Source organism: Scyliorhinus torazame, chromosome 11 (genome assembly GCF_047496885.1).
Source record: "Scyliorhinus torazame isolate Kashiwa2021f chromosome 11, sScyTor2.1, whole genome shotgun sequence".
NCBI classification, from domain to species: domain Eukaryota; kingdom Metazoa; phylum Chordata; class Chondrichthyes; order Carcharhiniformes; family Scyliorhinidae; genus Scyliorhinus; species Scyliorhinus torazame.
Genome location: NC_092717.1, coordinates 52,647,845 through 52,670,796, shown reverse-complemented (window position 1 = coordinate 52,670,796; position 22,952 = coordinate 52,647,845). Strand labels below are relative to the sequence as shown.

Here is a 22,952-nt window from a genome sequence, read left to right as displayed (position 1 = left end):
GGGGGATTGGAGCGGGTGATTGGGGCAGGGGTGAGTGGTGCCGGGTGAGTGGGGGGTTTGGGGTCAGAGTGAGTGGGATAGATTGGGGTTGGGCTGAGTGGGGTGTGGGTTGAGAATGTGGTGGGGGTTGAGATTGGGGTGGGGGTTGAGATTGGGGAATTGGTCTAGGATTGGGGAGATGGGGGAGTGGAGTTGGGGAGGGTTGTAGTGGGGTGACGAGGTGGGGTATTCATGGTGGGCGGATGCTTTTTTGGGGGGGGGAGGGGAGAGGATCGAGGTTTGCACCGGGCCGGGATGCTGTCGGGAGGCGGGAACTCCGGACTGACAGCCCAGCTGCCGGCCCCTCATTGGGCCAGGAGCAGGCAGCGCGCCGCGATCCGGCGGCGGGTGTGTGTTACCTCCTGTGAAAGTCTCACTTTGTTGCAGTTTGTCTTTTTCTTTTTTTTTTTAAACACCACCGCCCCCCCCCCCCCAACAATTCAGTAATAGATGGTCTGGTTCGCCAGTGGGGACGCGGGGAGCTGGCCTTCGAGTCGCTGAGCCCGGGAGGTGCAGGCGGCAGCCGGGGAGGAGCGGGGACGTGATCACAGGAGTCAGCGTTCACTCCAACTCCACTCACAGCAGGTAAGAGCTGGGGGATCACTCCCAGTCCCCATCCTGGCACTGAACCCTCACACCTCCCCTCCCTCAAACTCCACCAACTCCAGCTCCTTTTGGAGAGCAAACCAATGCCTCAGTGTGGTTCTGTGCGCGCGCGCTGGGACGGGCCGGGGAGCTGCGGTCCTCTCTGCCAACACGCACAAAGTTTTTTTTTTGTTGCATTCTCGGCGAGAGGCAAACTTTCTCCCTCACAGATCCTCGGTTCCCTCCCCCGGTCGCCTCGAGTTTGTTTTCCTTTGAAGAGACCGGCGGTACTGCTCCAGCATCTCTCACACACACCCGGGGGTTTGCAGCGGTGCAACTTTACACGGTGTGAAAGATTGGAAACAACAAATAATACAAAAAAAAAGTTAGTGTTTGTCACATATTTCGATCATCCCGCGCGTGTCCGAGGAAAAGGGTGGCGGAATTGGTTTTCCTCAGCTTGCAGACATTTTTGTTTTTAACCATGTTTAAGCAAATGAAGAGGAACTGGAAAAAGAGAACCGTCCCTCCGCAAGTCAGGCTTGGGAGGACCGAGTCTCCCAATCAAATACAGTCCGCGCCTAACCTCAACGCCTGCAACAACAAAAAAGAGTAGGGAGAAGCGGAGTTTTGTGTTTAATTCCCCGAGCTCTGTGTGTGTTTGTGGACGTGTGCCAGCCTGTGTGTATGTGTAAAACATTTTAGAACAAGTTGCTTCCAGCTGTTATACACATCCCGGCTGCCAGCAGAATAAAACTGTGATGGGACTCTTGGTTCAGTTGCCTGGATGTGAACTGTCTTTTTCTCAATTTTTTTTTTTGTGCAGCGCTCATTCGGGAGTCACCAACCCCGTTTCAGCGCGAGTATTTCCCATTGATTTATACAAAGCAGAAACTAATTGGAGCAACGTGAATAATTGAAATGAATTTGGGCCGATTTATAATGGGTATCCCTTTGATGGTTTAATACTCACTAAATACAGTACATAAACCGTGACTGGTAGTTAAAATCTAATAAAAGTTCTCAATGTTTCTCGCCCGGTTTAAAACGCCTCCGAAAAGCGCTACACACAGAAGAAAAGTCTGAAGAAAGTGTGCAAGGTTAAAACTTGCTCCTGACGTGTTTCCATATGGTGAAAATTAACGGTTCAAAATGTTATTTCAATTCCTGAAACCGATTCCGATTGGACCACTTTTAATTGAGGGAAGCTGGTTGACTATGAAATTCCGAATGGAGTACGCGATTAATGACCCCCCCCCCCCCTTCCCGGTTATTTAAATTAAAGTTGACGTTTAATAATTCAGGAGAGTTAGTTATCCCCCCCCCCAACCAATGAAATGAAGCAGATGCGGTTGTGTTCATCTCCCTTGGACGATTTGCAGTCTCATCCAACCAAAAGAATATTCCTAAAATTCGTACATTTAGGAGTGAAATGTTTTCAATATGAAGTTCACAAGGAGGGAAAATGCTAAGTGGCAGTTACAAAATTCCAGCTGTTTCTTGACTTTTTAAAGGGAGTGAGATTTCAGCATTCTGTTGGAACAGTGACCTTATTTATTAAGTCTGCAGTCAATTTTGTCAGGGAAATGAAACCTCATTGTTGGAATGTTAATGCTATTAAACTGCAGAAGATTATCTCAAAGTCATCTTTCTTTTTTTTATTTGACTGCGCTAAACCCTTCCCCGCAGGAACCCTGTTTGTGCAGCAGGAATATTTTTTATGAAGCAATTCACTTTTTCAACATAACTGATTTTGAGACGGAAAGCCGTTCACCCTTGCTGTACTTATTATAGCTCGTAATGGGTTAAAGTAACTTTAACAACCTTGTTCATTTCATTTGCTCTGATCCAATGAAAATTTCCAAACACAAGAGTTTAGCCACTTTTTAATATACATTGTTTAAAAATAATTAAGTTTGCCTACTTTATGGGCTTTTAGGAAATATTACTATAATCAGGACTTGTGATGTGGTTGTGACCTAATTATAAAATATTCAGTTGGCCAAGAATGAATGACAATCTTTTAAGTTGTTCTCCCACTTTCTGTGCTTTTGTTTCATGCTTCTTTGAAATATGTCAGTAGACCAGGGAAGGAGCAAAACCAGAATTTTACACTTTGATGACTTTGTCTTTGATATCTTGACAGCAAAAGGCTCACCATTGCTTTTATATACCAGAAGCAGTAACATAGAGCAGCAGGCAAGTGCCTCAGTGCATTTGTGTTTAACTGCAGAAGAAAACGTGGTGATAGGCAGCATGGGTTCTTATCAGTTTTCTAATCCCGGATCCCGGAATACCTTGAGGGCACACCTCAGATCTAGGTAAAATTGTAGACTCTCCCAGTATGCAGTTATGTTCTGTATTCCTAACCAGGGTGACGATTCTCTGTGTTTACAGTGCTTCCTGTCTTAAGTGCCCTTCTGAAGTTTTAGCATTTGCTAAAGGCAACCCATTAGATACTGTTCATCTTAAAATTAGCAGTACGCACTCACTCACAGCAGATCTGGAACTTTATAGACTGCATCATAATTTAAGAATAATTAAGATAAAGAGCGGATATTCCAGCTTTCTGGAGGAATATAATCCCAGTGGAAATCTTTGCATAGCTTCAAAACATTAAATGCCACACTGCATTGCATAATACCTCCTCATATTTTTAATTTTAAAGTTAAATGTGTATGAGCTAAATATAGAATTGGTTTCAGTTTGTGTACACCTGGCTAACATGAGCAGGTGCTGCATTAGTCTGTTTGAAGATGCATGCATTGATGAGGAATGTGTTGTGTCCACATCGATATATTAACCCAATATAGAGCTCTGCTTTTCTGTTGAGTTTGCTAGTTCTGATTAGAAGTGACAGTCTCCAGTGGGGAGGGAGAGGTACAGTTGAATTTAGCACTTAATAATGAATCGGTGTGTTCCATCTATCTATTCTGTATCTAATAATTCTTCTGAAATACTCTGATACAGAAATTGTGACATGTTAAACCATTTTTATAATGCAAATTATGCAGAGAGTCATGCTGAGTATCATTGCTGTTTTGCAGTCAGTAAAAATTAATAAGTGTGTCAGGTTCCTTGCTATAGTAGGCAGTTATGAAGTATAATACATACATTAATAAGGGTTTACACGAGTTAATGCTTCAGTCATGCTATAATATGATCTATTAAATGTATACTCCTAATGCCATAAAAAGGACAGACTATCACTTATCTTAGAAAAGACCAATTAGTTTGCAATTGTAAGCATGCTGCTAAATTTACTGGAAAACTATTAATCTACAGGACATTAGTGTAAATTATTCTATGAAATAATGTTTTTTCTGTTTCATCGGAGTGTGTAAGGATGAAATAATGCTACTTGTGCTCTGAGACTTGCATATTTTGTATTTGGTTACTATTGTTCTTTCAAATTAAAAGGACTTGAAAACCATTTTTGAATTTCTAACAGAATTTTAAAAAATGTATGGGCCTGATTTTAACTCTTGTGTAAGCAAATGGGTTTTGAGTGGGTTAAAGGCAGGCCCACTGAGTATGACTATGCAAATTTTGATGTCCTGTAACATTGAACATTTGTTTGTTTTGCAACATCTTTTTAAAAAAAAAATGTGGGGGAAAAAACATGTTTGGTGCTTTAGAAATTAAATGTAACTGTTTCTGTGTCCCCCATCCCCTAACATGCACCACTCAGTTATGATTGATTTCAGACTTTTCAAATGCTTATAATGACCCTTTCAAAACACCTCAAAGATATTGGGCTCTTATCAGCACTATTGTTTATAAATGTTTAGTTTACACAGCTTAAGCCTCAATTTTGCTGACTTTACTAACTAGTATTGCAGTTCAATCATTGAGTGGATATACAATAATATATTAAGACTGCATCAGATGGAATATGCACTTCATATAATAAGGTTGTGAAGTGTTCTATTGTACATTTTTAAAAAAAATTCTCAAGAATGTAGATATGATAAAAGTATTCAGTTAAATCTCCTAACAAGACTCACTGGCTTATGTAAAACTATAGTAAAAATAAATAATTCTTATTTCTCTTTAACCATTATTATGAAGAACTGTACGGAGACAAATAGACCTACAGGCTACAGAAGCACAAATTGTTTTAAACCTTTAAGAATTTAGATGTTTGGTTGTGACAATATGCTTTAATGCATCTTGTAAAAATGATTAGGTTTTCTCATTGTGATACTTTGAGCAATGTAGGTACTCAACCAGTAAAAATGTGCTAAAATAAAGTACTGATTGTGTGTCTGTGCGCTAAACTGCATTGAAATACTGTTTCCTGACAAACATCCAATTTAATAAAAAAAAAAAAAATTGTGTGTAATTAGAAGTAAACAGAAGAATAAAAAAGGTCCCCAGATGCACTGTTGTGTTTATTAACTCGTCCTTAATTGACCTTTTTTTTCAACAAAGGTTATTTTGTGAATGAAATTATGAAAGCATGCTTGTCAGGATGGCTTCAGTTAGCTCTCAAACTCTGAACTTGTCTACAATGCTGTCAGCATGGCTGGGTCATTAGTCATCCTTGTATTAGTGAAGCCTTGAGGCTGTATGCCCCGTCCTTCTTAACACCATCACGGATACAAAAGTATTTGTACTCTGCCGACTTGTAGAATTACTGATCATAGTTCTGCCTGACTGAATCTGAGGTAAGCTTCTCTCTGTCTCCTAGCTGAATATAATTGTCTCTGTCTTGCTGGGCTAAATTTGGCTGTGATTTACGATGAAGAAAAAACTCTTTTAGCCTCTACGTCTATTAGTATTGTGTTGTAGTCACTTCATCGATATAGCATGTAGCTGGTGAGGTGTGTAGTAGCCAGCTGGAATTTGTTAAGACCTTGTGGAAGGAGCCATTTGCTAACTGGTTAAGTGAAAACAGAAAAATGTGAAATTGGCCTTAGCGTTACAATATTGTTCATATTTATAGATAATTTTTATTCTAGACTAGATTTACAATTTGGTTTTGCAGTTGGTGATTTTGGTCTTCTGAAGAATTTTGAATGCTTTCAGGAAATCTGATGGTGACATGGTCTAATGGTGCAGTTGAGCTGTTTATGGTTTATCTTCCTAACAGAATGGTAGTGTAAAATAAGTATAGAATGCCAGCAGTTACTTCATTGTAAAATGTTGAGTGATTTGTAAAAGACAGCAAACGTGTGCATCCATCGTCTCCACAGTATAAGTTTTATTTTTAGAGAAGCCTAAAATAACAATTTTTTTTTTTTTTGTCAGCAATCGCTTTGTTCTTCGGCAATAATGCAGGTGTAACAGGTTTGTACATGTCAATACAGTTCAACATGATTTCTTAAGTATGGGAAAAAATCTTTGATCTTTAAGGCAGGTTATACTGCTTTTGATGTGACAAACTTTTCTACAAAATGGTGGGAATTCTGTGCCTTAAAAGTTTTAAAAATTATTTGCATATTTTGTAGACTATTTACCAACTTGGTTTGTCTGTTAACTCCAATTGGTGCAAATACCGTGCGAAGACAATGGCTTGGTCTAATTGCAGCAATGAGCCTTATCGTACACATTGAAAATAAAAATTGTGTTAGAGGAAAACTGTGATTGCCATCCGTGTGTAGTTCTGGGCATGTTAAATGTTCCAGGCAATGATCGCTTATCCTTATAGCTTGGTAATTACTTGTCGGTAATATTTGAGTAATGATTGCAGCATGGCGGAGCACTGAATGAAACAAGGAGGGTGAGTAATTAAAAGTGTTTTGATTTTCAGCCAGGGTTTAATATTTTATAGGAATGTTGAAATACTTCCTGCAGTGTTTCCTGCCATTGTAATGTTTGTTAAAAGATGCCAATTATTGCTTGAAAAGCTGAATGATGTGTATTGGGTGAAGCCTTAATTGAAGGAGTAAAACTGTGAAGCAGAGCCAGGCTTAAGAATCAGACTTATTTTTGACTAGCTTCTGGCTAACGGAGGAATTTGCCTGGGTTTTCATTGATTTACTTCATTGTAAAATGTTGAGTGATTTGTAAAAGACAGCAAACATGTGCATCCATCGTCTCCACAGTATAAGTTTTATTTTTGGAGAAGCCTTTAGTGCAAGTTGATGCTAATGTTAAAACTCACTACTTTCAGTTTTTTATTGTTTCAACTGCTAGTTGGCCTCACTGTTTTTAAAACGGTAAGTTTCATGCGAAAGCAGTTGCTAAAAGAAAAGTAATCACTGAAGCAGATATCCAGCATTATCTGGAACTTTTCTTTTGGAATTATTGAAGCACTTACCTGTATTGTATTTTACAGAAATAAATATTTATTATGCTGGACAGCAATTTACTTTCAATCAGAGCTGGGTTTTTTTCTGTAAAATAAATATTTTTTTATTTATTAAAGGGAACTCCGACCTTCCAGTAGAATAGCCCTATATGCCTATGCGTAATTTTGAAAGTTCAATGTTGTTCTTGTGGATTCGCAAAAGGGCCTTGTGTAATTTTCATTCTCAGAAAATGTTGATCATCTTGTCAATTTCAGATTATTTGAGTGAAAGATTTGAGTTTACCAAAATTTGTTTTGAAATAATAGTTTGTTTTGGGAATTTAATTGAAAGCTTTATTGTTTGCACATATCCTGTAAAAGTACATCATCCAAATTGCACTTAGATGTATTTGGTGATGTGTTTGATACAGCTGTGGTGGCGGTGTGTTACAGATCACTCGGAGTCTTTTTAATGTGGCCATGTGCACTTTTACATGAATGTTTTAGGCTGGAGCTATAGATCGTGATAGTAGATGCTCCAACTTTCTTGTCATCACAGGGCTGACCGAGAGTGTCTCCTGCCTTTGCCACCTGCCATTAGCATGTGTTGGAAAGATTTGCACGTTCGTAATCCACTTGTTGTCTACATTCATGAATACACCCTTCTTGGCCATCATGTCCTGGAGTGGGACTTGAACCTAGAGCTCCTAACTCAGAGGCAGAGACTGTGCCACAGTCATTAAAATGCTGAGCTGAGGTGGCATGATGGCTCAGTGGCTAACACTCCTGCCTCACGGTGCTGTGGACTCGGTTTCGATCCCCGCCCGGGTCACTGTCTGTGTGAAGTTTGCACATGCTCCCTGTGTTTGTGTGGGTCTCACCCCCACAACCAAAAGATGTACAGGTTAGGTGAATTGGCCACGCTAAATTGCCCCTTAATTGGAAAAAGAAGAATTGGGTGCTGTGAAATTTATTTGAAAAATGCTGAGCTGGATATCCACATTAATACTTGCACATTTTTAATGTTTCATCTGCTGAACAGATCATATGTTCAACATCTCCTTAAGACACCTAAATGTACAACTTTGTGTAACGGTAGAAGCTGTAGCTGTAAAGTAAGAATTTCCTTTCTGAAACATGGAAATGAAATTGCAGGTATGCAAAAGGAAGGGTTGCCGAACTTGTATTTACACAAGAAACAGTGAACGAAAAACATTGAGTTCACTTGTAATACTTTTTCGATGCAGAATGCACCTTGCAAAATAACAAGTGTGAAGTCTGTGGATCTGTTAAAACTGTGTTTCATTATCAATATTTTTTTAAGTATAAATATATCTGGCATGGATTTATTAAATAAAAACATTCAAGATTGCATATTGCAAAAATTCGAAGTGCAAGACTTTTATTATTGACGTAAGAAATTAATTTTTAGTAATACTGTCACTCATGCAGTACTCATTAGCCAGTGTTAATTGGAGCTGTATGATTTATTGCCTGTCCTGGCGCAAACAGGTTTGTTTTGTTAAGACCGTGTGATATGGGAGCAAGCTGACTGGCACCTCAACTTTGGGTAACCGCATGCTTATTTCTCCTGCTGGCTAAATTGGGATGCGAAAGAAAGGATTGCATTTATATAGTGTCTGTCATGATCTTGGAACATCCCAAAGATGTTTACAACCAATTAAGTGCACCCAAGTATATGTATTATATTGGACCACAGGAAGAGAATTAGGGCATTTAGCCCCTCAAGCCTGTTCTGCCACCATTTCAGTTGGATCATGACTGATCTGTGACCTAACTCCGCATAACTACCTTTTTCCCCATAATCCCTTAATTTTGGATAACAAAAATCTATCAATTTCTGACTTAAAATTTGCTACGGTTTAGCATTAATTACCATTAATAGAATGGAGTTCCAAACTCCACCCTTTACATGAAATATAGATCCTAACTTCACTTCTGAAAGATCTGGCTCTTTTTTTTAGACTATACCTGCGAGTCCGGGACTCCCCAACCAAGAGAAATAGTTATCTTGATCTGCCCGATCTGTTCCCCTTAGTATCTTGATAAATCCAATCAAGTCACCCCATAAACGTCTAAATTCCAGTTAATGCAACCATAATTTATGCATTGCCTCTTCTCAATTTAATTATTGGATTTCAAATATTCTGGTAAGTCTATGCTTCATCCAAGCATAGTATATCTTAGGGTGTAGTGCTCAGAACTCCTCACAGTAGTTCAGATTTGGTCTAACCAAGGCTTTGTATAGATGAAGCACAACTTCTCATTCTCTAGATATATAGGACCAGTTTTCCATTAGCTTTTTTGATTATTTTCTGTATCTTGTTAGAACACCCTAAGCTAGTGCACGGTCAATTCCAGCCTCACAATCCCCAGAGTCCCAACACAAGTGAAATAACTAACAATTCGTATAATGTTTCTGAGATCTTTGACCCTTGACTGCTCCGATGACTTACAGACACCAGATTTGTAAGTAAAGCACAAAAAAACTGTTTATTTGTAACAACAATAGAGATAAGGCATGCAATGATTATCATAGAATATTGGCTAGCTAATCTATTACTTCCCTCCATTTTTATTGTTCCCACCCTCTACTCTACTCCCTCACCCTCTACTGTGTTCTTGTAGGGCAGCACGGTAGCATAGCGGTTAGCGCAATTGCTTCACAGCTCCAGGGTCCCAGGTTCGATTCCCAGCTGGGTCACTGTCTGTGCGGAGTCTGCACGTTCTCCCCGTGTGTGCGTGGGTTTCCTCCGGGTGCTCCGGTTTCCTCCCACAGTCCAAAAGATGTGCAGGTTAGGTGGATTGGCCGTGATAAATTGCCCTTAGTGTCCAAAATTGCCCTTAGCGTTGGTTGAGTGGGGTTACTGGGTTATGGGGCTAGGGTGGTGTGGGCTTGGGTGGGGTGCTCTTTCCAAGAGCCGGTGCAGACTCGATGGGCCGAATGGCCTCCTTCTGCACTGTAAATTCTATGATTACCTATGATTACTCAAACACACACAGGGGAAAGGGGTAAAATAATAGAGAATTAAATGGAAGGAGAGATGAGTGTCCTTGTTGGTGATATTGAAATAGTTGTAGCCGGTTATGTTCCCAGGTGTGGAGTGCTGAAACCATCAGTTGGTTTGGATCTTCTGGTTGAACATTCAGATCTGACTCTCTGGCTCGGAGAATCCCCTCTGGGGAGTCACTTTAACTTGTGTTCACCTGCGCCTTCACACGGAAGATGCATTTCAGGTCAATTCTTGTTTGTTTCCCACTCCAGCAGATGGATCAACAGCTTGCCCCGCATAAACAGAATATCAGGGAAGCAACATCCACGAGGTCTTCGAGAGGTCGGGTAGGGAGAGGAATCGGGAAAGTTCCCTCCAGCTCTGTCTTCAGGCTTTACACAGTCACCAATTGGATAAAGAGAAAAACACTGACTGCTCCGTTTACCTGGAGTGAGCACCACCCAAGTATCATAGAAAGAGTTCCACCCTTTCTGGTAGAGACATTTAAAGAGTTCTGTTCAGCTCTTGAGTTCAAATCGGAACTAAAACCCAAAATGTAGCCTGCCTCACTTAATAGAACATTCTGGAACAGCCAACACCGATCAGCATCGAGGTTTATGTAAGGCCTGGGAATTTAAAGTAACTGGTTGGCTTATAGCCAAATCCATCAAAATGTGTCATCACTGGATCAAACCAAGCAGCCCTCCTCACCAGGAGAGTGGGGGGTCCTTGAGGCCAGACCAAATAGCACATCTACTGGGTGTTGCAGTTTTTAAAGTCAAAGATGCAGTCCATTTGAAAGGCATAAGTGCAGCAATGGTCCAGGCACAAAAGTTACAAAAACAGAAATTAACAGAAAATAAAGGGAATACGCAGGGGGAACCAGATTTAAATAGGAGGATCCTTACAATCCTTACAATGACCGTTAATGGTCTTATCTATCTGGACCGCAAGTTCCCTTGAACCCCACTGTTTCTAACTTTTCACATTTAGAAACTACACAAACCATTTTATGTCCACAAGTGGATGATCTCAGATTTGCCTACATTGATATCCATTTTCCACAGTTTTGACTGTTATCTTAATCTATCAACATCTCCTTGTATACTTCATTTACACTGCTTACAAGTTTTGAGTCAATGACAAATTTGGATATGCGGCTTTCTATCCCATCGTCTCAGTCATAATAAATAGTGAGGATTTGAGGCCCCAACACATGGACAAAGAACACCATGGACTGGATTTTAATTTTGGGGTCAGGTCCCCAACGTCAGGTGAGTTTCTGGTCTTGATCTAGTATCATGTTGTGCCTGATGACCAATCAGTGGTCAGGGAGGAAGTTCACCATCCAAAAGGAGTCCCTCCAGCCCTGAGACATCGGCAACATCACTGTCAGAGGTTGGAACTGCTGATGTATGCGAAAGAAAGTTGGATGCCTTAAGTTGGACGTTTTGAAGAGGTAAAATTGCAACTGGCCAAAGCTGCCAGACTGTGCTGTGGCCAAATCATTCTTACAACAATGGTGGGAGAGGGTGCGGGTGGGAAGAGGGGTTAAAAATTTTGATGGCTCCTTGCTGTCACCCCCCATCTGCCACTGGGAGGCCACCTCTATCACCTCTATCTTGGAACCATGTTTCGACCTCAGTGTGGGAGCATTGGGAGAGTGATCTTTAATAGGCCCTAAACAATGTCTAATTGACAGGGAATCAATGAAGTTTCGTGTTCTTACAATGAAGTCCTCCAGGCCTTCGATTCATAATTCCGCATTCAAAAAAGTGTAATAATTGAACAAGCAAAAGTTTATAAGAGAGTTGATGAATGCATAGATTCATTCACCAATGATCTTTACAGGCTGCAGAAAATTATGACTATGGAATATTGAGGGATTAATTGATTCATGATAGCATAATAGTTGGGGCCCTAAATGAAACTCATCAGATCTCTTTCAAACCAGAGGAGATCTACTTTTAAGACAGTTCAAATTGCACAACAGACCAAGGTTAAAAAGCAAAATAGAGTGGTTGTTCGTGGAAAAAATTATATCCTTTGGAAACAAATCAGTGAGCAATATGTCAGGCAGAAAAGAGAGAGTGCACTGAAACAAAGCCCATGAAGGGGAAAGTGTGCCATATTTAAATGTTCTTGGTGTGGCAGGAAGAGCCTGCACAAGCAGAAAGAATGCCTACAAGGGGGAGCAGATTTCCACAACTGAGAATCTAGGACATTTAAATATTGTCTGCCACTCTTTTTAAAAAAAAAAACACCCTGCAAAGAGGAAGGAAAAATAACAAGGCCAAACCAGATTCACAAAGTTGAAGAACCACAGGAAAAACCAATCACTTTCCTAGAGGAAGTGAATGAAATAGAAAAGAATTGAGCATTAAACAAAAAGTGGATAGATAGCCCACAGGTTTGAAATTATAGATGCAGGAGTCGGGATTTCAGTCTTACCTGATGAAATAAAGTGGCTCAAACACATTACGCTACCACCATCATCCATCCAGTTACAAGGTTCAGGTGGAACTACACCGAAAGTCACAGGACAACATCTGGCAGAATTAACTTACACGGATAGAGAAGATCGAAATATTCTCATTTCACCTTAAATTCTAGCACACTACGATTCAGAGCTGCCATCATACTAGCAGAGGATGCATCGCCTATAAATCTGAGTACAGTCTTATTTCAAATTCAAAAAGATGTTAAATGACTAGTTTATTATGCCTCAAGATCACTCTCAAACACCTAGAGAAAGTATGCAACAATTGGAAAAAGTGGCATCAGCAGCAACATGGGCATGCAAGACATTCTCAAATTATGCGATGGGATTGTGGTTGAAACTTGAAACTGGCAGGGCGGCGCAGTAATTACACTGCTGCCTCACAGTGCCGAGGACCCGGCTTTGATCCCAGCCCCAGGTAACTGTCCGTGTGGAGTTTGCACATTCTCCCCATGTCCGTGTGAGTCTCACCCCCACAACCCAAAGGTATGCAGGGTAGGTGGATTGGCCACACTAAATTGCCCCTTAATTGGAAAAAAAAATGAATCGGGCACTTTAGATTTAAAAAAAATAAATGAAACTGGCCACAAACCTTTGGTCACTTTTCTTAACCTAAGGGAGATTGCAAAGATACTGCCCATTCAGGTGAAGACCAATGAGGTGAACATTCAGGTGAAGACCAATGAGGCATGATTCAGTCATTGAGTATGTTCAAGGGATGTACCAGATGACAGCAGGTGCACTATCAAGAATACCAATGGAAGGAAACAACATGCAAGATTTGAATCACATCAAGGAGGTGGAAGTGTATACTTCACTCATTACCAAACGCTTAGTTGCTACTGGAAAGAAATCACAGGTGATTGAACAAGTCCACCAGCAGTATAACGATACTGCCAGAAGGGATGGTCAAATTATACTCCTAAATACCCAGTACTACATCAACACTTTGAACGGAGAAAGCATCTCCCAATCTTTGATTCATCGCATTTAATGACATTCCTGTCACCCCTAAAACACTTCAACTTGAGATTCTCCTTCATCAAGGTCACTTGGGCAAGAGCCCAGCAGTCAATTTGGTGGCCAGGCATTAGTTGTTCAATAGAAGAACAAATCTCAAATTGCCTTGTGTGTGCAGTGAATAGCCAACAGCAGAGCAAACGACCGTCACCCTCCAGACTGCCGGGGGGGGGGGGGGGGGCGCGAAGAGGAGAGAAAGAGGAGGAGGAGACTGGGAATGGATTTATTTGAATTTAAAGGTATTTATCATCGTCATTGATTGCTACTCCTGATGGAATGAACAGATTGCACAGCATCACGGTGAAGCTGGCATTCAATTAAAATAAAAACATAAAATGCTGGAAATACTCAGGCGCATCTATGGAGAGAGCAGCAGAGTTAACACATTTCAGGTCGCTGACTTTTCTCCAGAACCCCCTTTTTCCTCCTGTATTAATACCGAAATTAAGCTTCTGTGTGTATTACTGCAATCTGGTCCACTGAATACAACAAAAACTGTCTTAAGGAGGAAATTGTTTACCGCTATACCACTTTGTTATGTTCGGTTGGATTTGCACCGATGTATTCTGGCATCAGATTCGTTAAAAAATGTATCTGTCCTCTACTAGATGTAAATAGTCAGTGCACAACTTTGCAAAGGAATATGGTTTTATTCTTGTTACACAAGTCTCGAAAGATGTGCTGTTACATAATTTGGACATTCTGAATTCAGTGTACCCGGACAGGCGCTGGAGTGTGGCGACTTGGGGATTTTCACAGTAACTTCATTGCAGTGTTAATTTAAGGCTACTAGTGACAGTAATAAAGATTATTATTTTTACCAGCTCACCTAAGTATCCTTGGGCAAATGGAGAAGCTGAAAGTGGAGCTCACACAATAAAAGCATTGGTGAAAAATAATGAAGATATTAACTTCTTAGTTACAGAATCTCACTGCTCCAAAAATGGGTTCTCATCTTAGAGTTGACCAGGAAAGATGACTAAGAATGCAACTTCCAGCTCTGCAACAGGAGCGACCACTAATATTACTTGAGCTAATCATGGGAGAGTTAATTGCCACAGAGAAAAAAAAAAAGATTCGTAATTTTAATTTCAGGCGCAGAGTAGAAGAACGAAAACTGCTGCAACCCAGGAAGAAGGTGTGGATACGAGACCAGCAGAAAGAAGGCACATTCGTACAATGAGCTCCACAAGCAGGGACCTTAATAAGATTGAATTGGACCGGGAAAATATAAGGAGAAACCGAAGCTCTTTAAGACCAACAGAAATTTGAGCTTACTGCTCCATCTGGATGGAGATAAGGAACAAGACACATCTCTCAGCCACCCAGGAGAAGGACACTTCGAACATTAAAATATTTCTTTTAACACATCGAAATCTGCATCCTCAAAAAGATCAGGGATTGGTCAAAGCACCCCTGAGGAGAGCCCTGTGAAATCTGAGACTTTGGGGGAGGTGTAGGAAGATGTATATAAATGGGAGAAAAACTGGTGGGGTGAGATGTGTGTGGGGAGTGGATCTATCAGATGGAGATAGAGTAAAGGGGTGGGGAGGGTTGATCTCCTGAGAGATTTAACATCTCCTGGGAGATTTTGATGTAACATGATGAAGTGACAGATCGGGAAGGAAGATTAAGCCTAACCTCAGTGTAGTTATTCAGGTGTACGTGGAGCAATTTCTTTTACAAACTATTCTTATAAGTAGCTTCCTTAGAGAAGCAGCGAAACCCTGAGGGCCCCATCTAGACTAACTGAGCATTAAGTGTGGCCATGAAGAAATAAATGGCATTGACCAAGGTGCTTTTTTGTATTAAAAAGCACTAAATATTTGAAAGTTATTAGAGCAGATATATTGTCCTCTCTACCCTTCAGTGCAGTCGCACATTCAATTTGCTATTTGACTTTTCTGACTTCCCAAGGTTTATCCTGCCATTGTATCTCCTGTTTCTTTGAAAAGACCGTTTTTGACAACAACATCAAAATGTTAAAGGCAAAGGGGTAAACCCAACGCATTCTGGAATGGAGTTCCGAGTAGTCAGTTGGAATTTCCTTCAAGTAAGCGCCTTCCAGCAACTTTTGCAACCGACTAGGCTCCATACATGGAGGTTTATGTCTTGCCTCTGGATATTAGCCCAAGAGGTTGAAGGGGTGGGTGTGGGTTACGATGCTGGGCAAGTTTGCACTTGCTAAAACTAGACCTGGACTCTGCACTTACAGTAGTAATTTGTATGAAAGTTGAGGTACAATTTACAGTAAGAATATGCCATAAACAAACTTGCATGTCACGAGCTTTTGAGGCAGTGTGTGGAAACATCTTAATGCTCAGTTCAGCAGTGTTGTTTTATTGGTTGCTCTTTATAACTGGCCCAAAGGCATCTACTGTGAGGAGATGACAGTGATGTTGCCATTAGTGACCAGTAGGGACTTCAACATGTTTGGTTTCATAATGTTTCTCTGGATTTTCAGTCTGCTCATGTGAACCAGGATCATACCAGATGCCATTGGTAGGGCAACTTCATTTTTTCATGTTGCTATTACTTCAGAGGTGATGTCACAATATAGACTCTAATTGGTCACAAAACACTCCATAAATTTAGATGACATTTAAAATGAAATTTACATCTAACTTTATCATCTCAAGTTAGGACTAATCAAGAACATTTCAGGACAAAAGTGTGGGATATACTTTCATTTTAGGCCTTTTATGACCTGAACTGGTACCATTATGCCTCCTCCCCATTCTTTTGTTTTTAAAGCTGCAAATGATTTAGATAAGATTATTTGCTCCATAGGCTAAATTTCCACTGGAAAAGCTGGTGATGCTTTTGCCTTTGAAGTTGCATTAGGTATCGTGCTGTTTGCTAATGGGTCCTTCAGTGATTACACTCTTTTTGGCTGTAGTTTAAATTTCCATTCACTCTAATAGCACTTTGAATGTTTTTACATAGTATTACGGGCCAGAGTTTAGAGAACCCCAAAGTGTATCACGGAGTTCACCTGATCCACAATTTTTAATGGATTTTGGTTATGGGGAGCAGAAGGGCCCACTCGACACGTGTGATGCAACAGAGATCTAAAGTACTTTTAAAACAAAACAATATTTATTATATGAATCTAGTTAACATTTTATAAACACGCAGTAAACATCTTAGCATCTATCAACTCAAATACTCTCATACTTCCCCCAAAGAATACAGTACTCTATAAGTAACCCTTAATCTTTCCTAGCAAGATCCATAAGACAAATACCCTTTTTAATAAAGACAGCAGGTTTAAATTCTCTACTGAGAGCAGTTATCACTTTTAAATTAGCAAGTGATCTGAAGACATTCTTTTCATGCAGAGAGAGATCAAAATTACACCTTGTTTGGCTGGATGCAGCTCCAATTCTGAAAACTAAACCAAACACACACTGTAGCTGCCAGCTCAAAAACGAAAGTAAAAGCAGACAGATAGCCCAGTTCCACCCACACTCTGACATCACTGCAGCTATTTGATAAACACCAATTTCTTCAAGGTATTCTCACATGACAATAGTTACTAAATTGCAGTGGTTGAATTAGAAGAGTTGTGCATAGAACATAGTGCAGAAGTAGGCCATTTTGGCCCAACGAGTCTGCACCGACCCACTTAAGCCCTCACTTCCACCCTATCCCCGTAACCCAATAACCCCTCCTAACCTTTTTGGTCACTAAGGGCAATTTATCTTGGCCAATCCATCTAACCTGCACGTCTTTGCACTGTGGGAGGAAACCGTAGCACCCGGAGGAAACCCACGCAGACACTGGGAGAACGTGCAGACTCCGCACAGACAATGACCCAGCGGGGAATCGAACCTGGGACCGGGGCGCTGTGAAGCCACAGTGCTAGCCACTTGTGCTATCGCGCTGCCCATATTGGATGCAGCCTGCCATTTTTTCCCCCCACCTTCTTATGGTAACTCTCCGTCCTTCTTTCCCATTCATCACTACAGTGCAGAAGGAGGCCATTTGGCCCATCGAGTTTGCACTAACCCTCTGAAAGAGCATCCTACCTAGGCCCAACCCCCACCCTATCCTCGTAACCCCACCTAACCTTTTGGTCACTAAGGCCAATTTAGCACAGCCAATCCACCTATTCTGCATGTCTTTGGACTGTGGGAGTAAACTGGATCACCTGGAGGAAACCCATGCAGACACTTGGAGAACATAGAAACTCTACGCAGTCACCCAAGGCCAGAATCGAATGCTGGTAGCTGGTGCTGAGGCAGCAGCGATGCATAGATCATACACATTTCAATGGCCTCCTTCTGTACTGTATGAGTTTTCGAAGAGCAGTCCAGTTAGTACCACCCTTCTCTTTTCCCATAGCTCTGCAAAATCTTCTCCTTCAAATTAAAAAAAAAAAAAAAAATTAGAGTACCCAATTCATTTTTCCAATTAAGAGACAATTTAGCGTGGCCAATCCACCTAGTCTGCACATCTTTTGGGTTGTGGGGGCGAAACCCATGTAAACACAGGGAGAATGTGCAAACACCACATGGACAGTGACCCAGAGCTGGGATCGAACCTGGGACCTTGGTGCCGTGAGGCAGCAGGGCTAACACACTGCGGCACCGTGCTGCCCCATCTCCTTCAAATTTTTATAGTTTTATTTTAATTATTCACCTAACTTGTAACTCAGTTTGCATCTGGTTGATGACAGTCCAAACGTTTGTTTAATAAACCAATATAATGGCAGAGCATGTCTGTGCAAATCTAGCTGAGCTTATGAAGTAGTGAAAATATCCCTCTTAAGACTGTGTTTTTGTTGTAATCAGTTGCATCTTTAGACCCAAGTGCAGTAATACAAACACAAGTTTAATTAAAGTATTAATGCAAGAGGAAAAGGAGTTCTGGCGAGAGATCATCGACCTGAAACGTGTTAACTCTGTATCTCCATAGATGCTCCTGAGTGTTTCCACCATTTTCTATTATTTTAATTGAAGTATTATCTGGATTACTGAATTTGAAACTTGCATCTACAATTGGCTGTTTACTTTATTTGGAGATTGCTACCAGTATTAGAATTGATGTTGTTGCATCCCTGAGTAAATCTGGCTACCCAGTCTGATGTGCGGGAACCCTGACTGAGTATGAATAAAAACATTTTAAAAGTGATTTTTTTCCCCCCCCCCAGCAAACAAAAGATGGTTACCTCACCATATAAAGTGGTGAATTAGACCACAGAACAATCTGGGCAAACAGTAAAGAAATGCATTTTTGGCATAGAATCAGTTTGAACCATTAGTGCAGAGACAAATGGCTGGCTTTCCTGAAAAGAGAAGAAAAGTCATAACTTCAATGCTTTGAAGAAATCTTTCAAATCCTCTTTAAACCTTGGAATGCACATGTGTGCATCCAACCCTATAACTAAAGCTTTTTATAAATTGGTCTTTTGCTGAAAGTGTGGGTTGGCATATGTGGGCCGACATGAAACCCACAAACTTCTAAGCATACTTCTGTGTTGTTCTGAACTCCACCTCTGAGGCCCAAATGGTATAAAAATATCCGCAACCTTAATAAAAATGCCCTGTTTGTGGTGTACTAAAATTATGCTCCCGTCCAATAAGATTTAATGCTTTTTCAAGAAAAGAAAATGTTTTTATACAGTCCTAGCTAATGTGCACACAGCCCTGAAAATGTAACTGGGCTTCTACCCAACCTTCCTAAGAGATAGTTGCGAGCAAACTGAATCCTGTGTTTCTGAGATATTTGCTGCAGGACTTTGCAAAGTGTTCAAATTGTCATATTTTGCCATTGTGTCTTTGGTTTAAATGTTGAGCAGCCTGTAAGATATCCTCAACTGGGACATGTTTGCAAATTTTTTTGCTGTCTGATCTTCTGGATTTGTGTATGACCTAGCCATGATGTAGACTGTACCGGAAGTATAGAGAGAAATATTGCAGTTGAGATGTGACATAGTTTGTGTTGCAAGATGTGGTGATTGCTTATGCAACACTGCCCCGTCCCCCTCAGATCCCTAAACAACTCTGCTTTCACCCTTTTGAGCTTCGGTCCTTCTCCCTGACCTCTCCATCTCCCGACAAACTCTTTGTGTTGTTATTCCACACCCACAGTCCCATTTGCCCTGCTGCCGTCCCGTTTTCCCCCTTTGTCCTGCCGCCCCCGCCCCCGTAATGAAGTCAGGAGCTGAGTGACTGTGACAGAACCCAAACTGAGTGTCGGTGAGTAGGTTATTGCTAAGCGAGTGCCGCATGATAGCACTGTTAATGACTCCTTCCATCACTTTAATGATGATCGAGAGTAAACTACTGGGGTGGTAATTGTCTGGGTTGGATTTGCCCTGCTCTTTGTGTACAGGACATACTTGGGCAATTTTGTACATTGCTGGGTAGATGCCTGTGTAACAGCTGCACTGGAGCAGCTTGGCTGGGGGCGAGGCAACTTCTGGAGTACAAGTCATCAATAATATTATTGGAATATTGTCCTGGCCCATTGCCTTTCCAATGCCTTCAGCTGGGACCTGAGTTTGAATGTAGATTACCTAGAAAGTCTGTGCTTTCTCTGATCGTCCAAGATGCTCTTTCCAAGAGCCGGTGCGGACTTGATGGGCCGAATGCCTCCTTCTGCACTGTAAATTCTATGAAATGATTTTGGCAACTCAACTCTTAGGGTACGTCACACTAAAACTGGCCACAGTTGTCACTAAATTGACAGTCTCATTCAGGGACACTTCAAAGTTAACTGGTGTAGAAATCGGAAAAATCTCATTGCTAAGTCTTTGTCAAGATTGTTAACTTAGCAGCATGGAAGAATTTACTTACCTAGTGAGGATAGGCTCGATGGTGCTGTCCAGCCCCCTCTATGATTCATGTGTGCCAATCCCAAAAATTGATCTGGCTGCAGGTGTAGTTAGTGGAGCCCAACAAATTTTCATTGTGTAGTTCCTGAGCTAATTATCAGTCAAAGGAATATTTTTTCTTACACGGTACTAATGGTTAAAAGTATATAGTAGGAGGTAATGCTATGTTTGTATCCTGTCATTTCCTCTGAAATAATTCTGACTGTGTTATGGTCCACCAGTCAACTTCATTGTCTTTCCAGAAATTACTTTCATGACCGTTTCTTTGTTGTATTGAAGACCACCTCCAATCTTCTAATCCTTTTTGGTGATGATTCTATTCTGCAGCTTCCTCCAAACTGCGCAGCATGTGTTACCACAATTCCCTCTGCAGTGCAGTGGCTGAATCACTACATCTTTATCTCCTCTATGCCTTCTGATCTAGCAATGAAAATCACATTTTAAATTCTTTTGGGCTTCTTCATGTCTCTGACAATAACTATTTCCCCATATCAACGATCTTTATTTTGACTGTTCTCGGGTTTTTTTCGTTTCCCAGTTCTTAACTTTCTTCAGTAGGTCATTTGAGCTCGACAAAAGCTTGAAAGTGCCATTCAAGTTGCCTTCAAGAAGCTTTCTTTCTTTTTGATCCAATACATTTCTTCTCAACAATTCTTAATTCTCTACAAAGACCATGTCCATCCAAAGGCAGGTTCATATTTGCAAATTCTCTCCTGGCTTCTTCTCATTTTCCTGAGCGCAATACAACAAAAAGTCTTAGCTAGGGAAATCCTCTGTCCCATCCCTTCTCCACCAGCTCTTTCCTGCAATGTTTCTTATCTCTATTCAGTAGTGACCACAATGCCTGGTGCTCCTCTGAACCCAATGTATTGAAATCTAGGCTTGTTACAGGATATACTATTCTTGCTCAACTCTTCAGGTAAGTCACAAAAGATCACCTTCGTTATTTCTGAGTTGATGCATTTCTGAACTTAAAGAAAACCTATCTACAGCAAACCGAGACCTGGATCTGAAAGCTCACTTTGAAGAAAGGTGTGCTTAAAGACAATCACCTGAAACAAAGACTCTTTTTCCTTTTACCTAATATTTTCACCCCTCTCTTCCCTGTGTCTTGTGCGTGTGTGTAGAGGGTGGAGGAAAATTGAAGTGGGGGATTAAGAATTAGATAATACTTAACAAGTTGTATTTGCTGCATATTTCATTATAGTTCTTGCAAGAAATAAACCGTAATTGTGTTTAAACTTTCAAACCTGGTGACTTTAATCATTGGGCAGCCACGGGACAGAGACTTTGGGTGTTGTAACGAGAATTATTGGTTAATTCAATTGTGTGGTGACTCTGGGTCAGTGGGGCTGGACTTGACCATGTCGTAACAATGTTACACAATAGGCACCACTGATTCACCAGCCATTAGGAACAATACTTCATCATTTACCCTTGCAACCATTGTAATATGTTTTAAAATAGGCTGTTCTGAATTATAGCTTTTGATATACAATGGTTAATCAAATGCCAATGGTGCAAGTCATCTAACGATCCCTGGGGTGCAATGCAGCTGGAGATCAATCTTCTTGATAATTTCCGCTTAATAGTTTGGAAATATGAAATATCTAGAACAGCCTTGCTGTAGTGTGGAAGTATGCACCTAACCATGTTGGTCAGTGCTGGGACCATATAAAATGACTTGAATATTGGAATGCAGAATAGCATTAAAAAATTTGCCGATGTCACCAAACCTGGATGTGTGGCAGTGAGGATAGTGTCTATCTACTGCAACATGACATGGATAGACTAGCACAATGGGCATTTAAGTGTCAGGTGGAATTTAATACAGAGAAATGTGAGCTGGTGCATGTCAGAACGGATAGGTAGAGGCAATAGTTACTTAACGGAACAGTTCTCAATAGCCTGCAGGAAGAGAGGGAGGGCGGCACTGTAGCATAATGGTTAGTACTGTTGCTTCACAGCGCCAGGCACCTGAGGTCGATTCCTGGCTTGGGTCACTGTCTGTGCAGAGTCTGCACGTTCTCCCCGTGTCTGAGTGGGTTTCCTCCGGGTTTCCTCCCACAAGTCCTGAAAGACGTGCTTGTTAGGTGAATTAGGCATTCTAAATTCTCCCTCCGTGTACCCCAACAGGCGCTGGAGTGTGGCAATTAGGGGATTTTCACAGTAACTTCATTGTAGTGTTAATGTAAGCCTACCTGTGACACTAATTGAAAAAAAAATTTAGAGTAACCAATTTTATTTTTCCAATTAAGGGGCAATTTAGCAGTGACCCAGGGCTGGGATTCAAACCCGGGTCCGTACCTGTGACACAAATAAAGATTATTACCTCTGGGTCCCTCTGGGTCCATGTACCTAGATCTTGGAGACAGCATGGCATATTGAGAAGTTAGTTAACAAAGTGTATGGGATTTAGGCTTCATAAATGAGATAGTTCATAAGATATAGGAGCAGAATTAGGTAATTTGGCCCATTAAGTCTGCTCCCCCATTCGATCATGGCTGATCTGTTCCTCATCTGCTACCTACAATGCTACAAACCAAGAGCTGGGTGGCAAGATCAGCCACAGCACCTGCTCCCTAGAACACTTGAATTTGGATGCAGGAGTAGGCAATTAGCCTCCCGAGCCTAAACACCTTCAATGTAATCATGGCTGAACCCATCATGGCCTCAACTCCACTGTCCTGCCCATTCTCCATAACCCTTCAATCCATT

At 41.1% G+C, this 22,952-nt stretch overlaps 1 protein-coding gene across 2 annotated transcripts in view; it reads left to right on the top strand.

The window, feature by feature from the left end:
- The first annotated feature begins 372 nt into the window (after positions 1–372).
- LOC140385282 (transcriptional activator GLI3-like) overlaps positions 373–22,952 on the top strand; it is a 526,585-nt gene continuing 504,005 nt past the window's right edge. The window contains exon 1 of one of the 2 annotated variants that reach the window (XM_072467248.1): positions 373–624. The gene's annotated coding sequence lies outside the window, so the exon portion shown is untranslated. Of the gene's footprint in view, positions 625–822; positions 1,010–22,952 lie in introns of those variants that run through there. The other variant, XM_072467249.1, reaches the window with a different exon arrangement.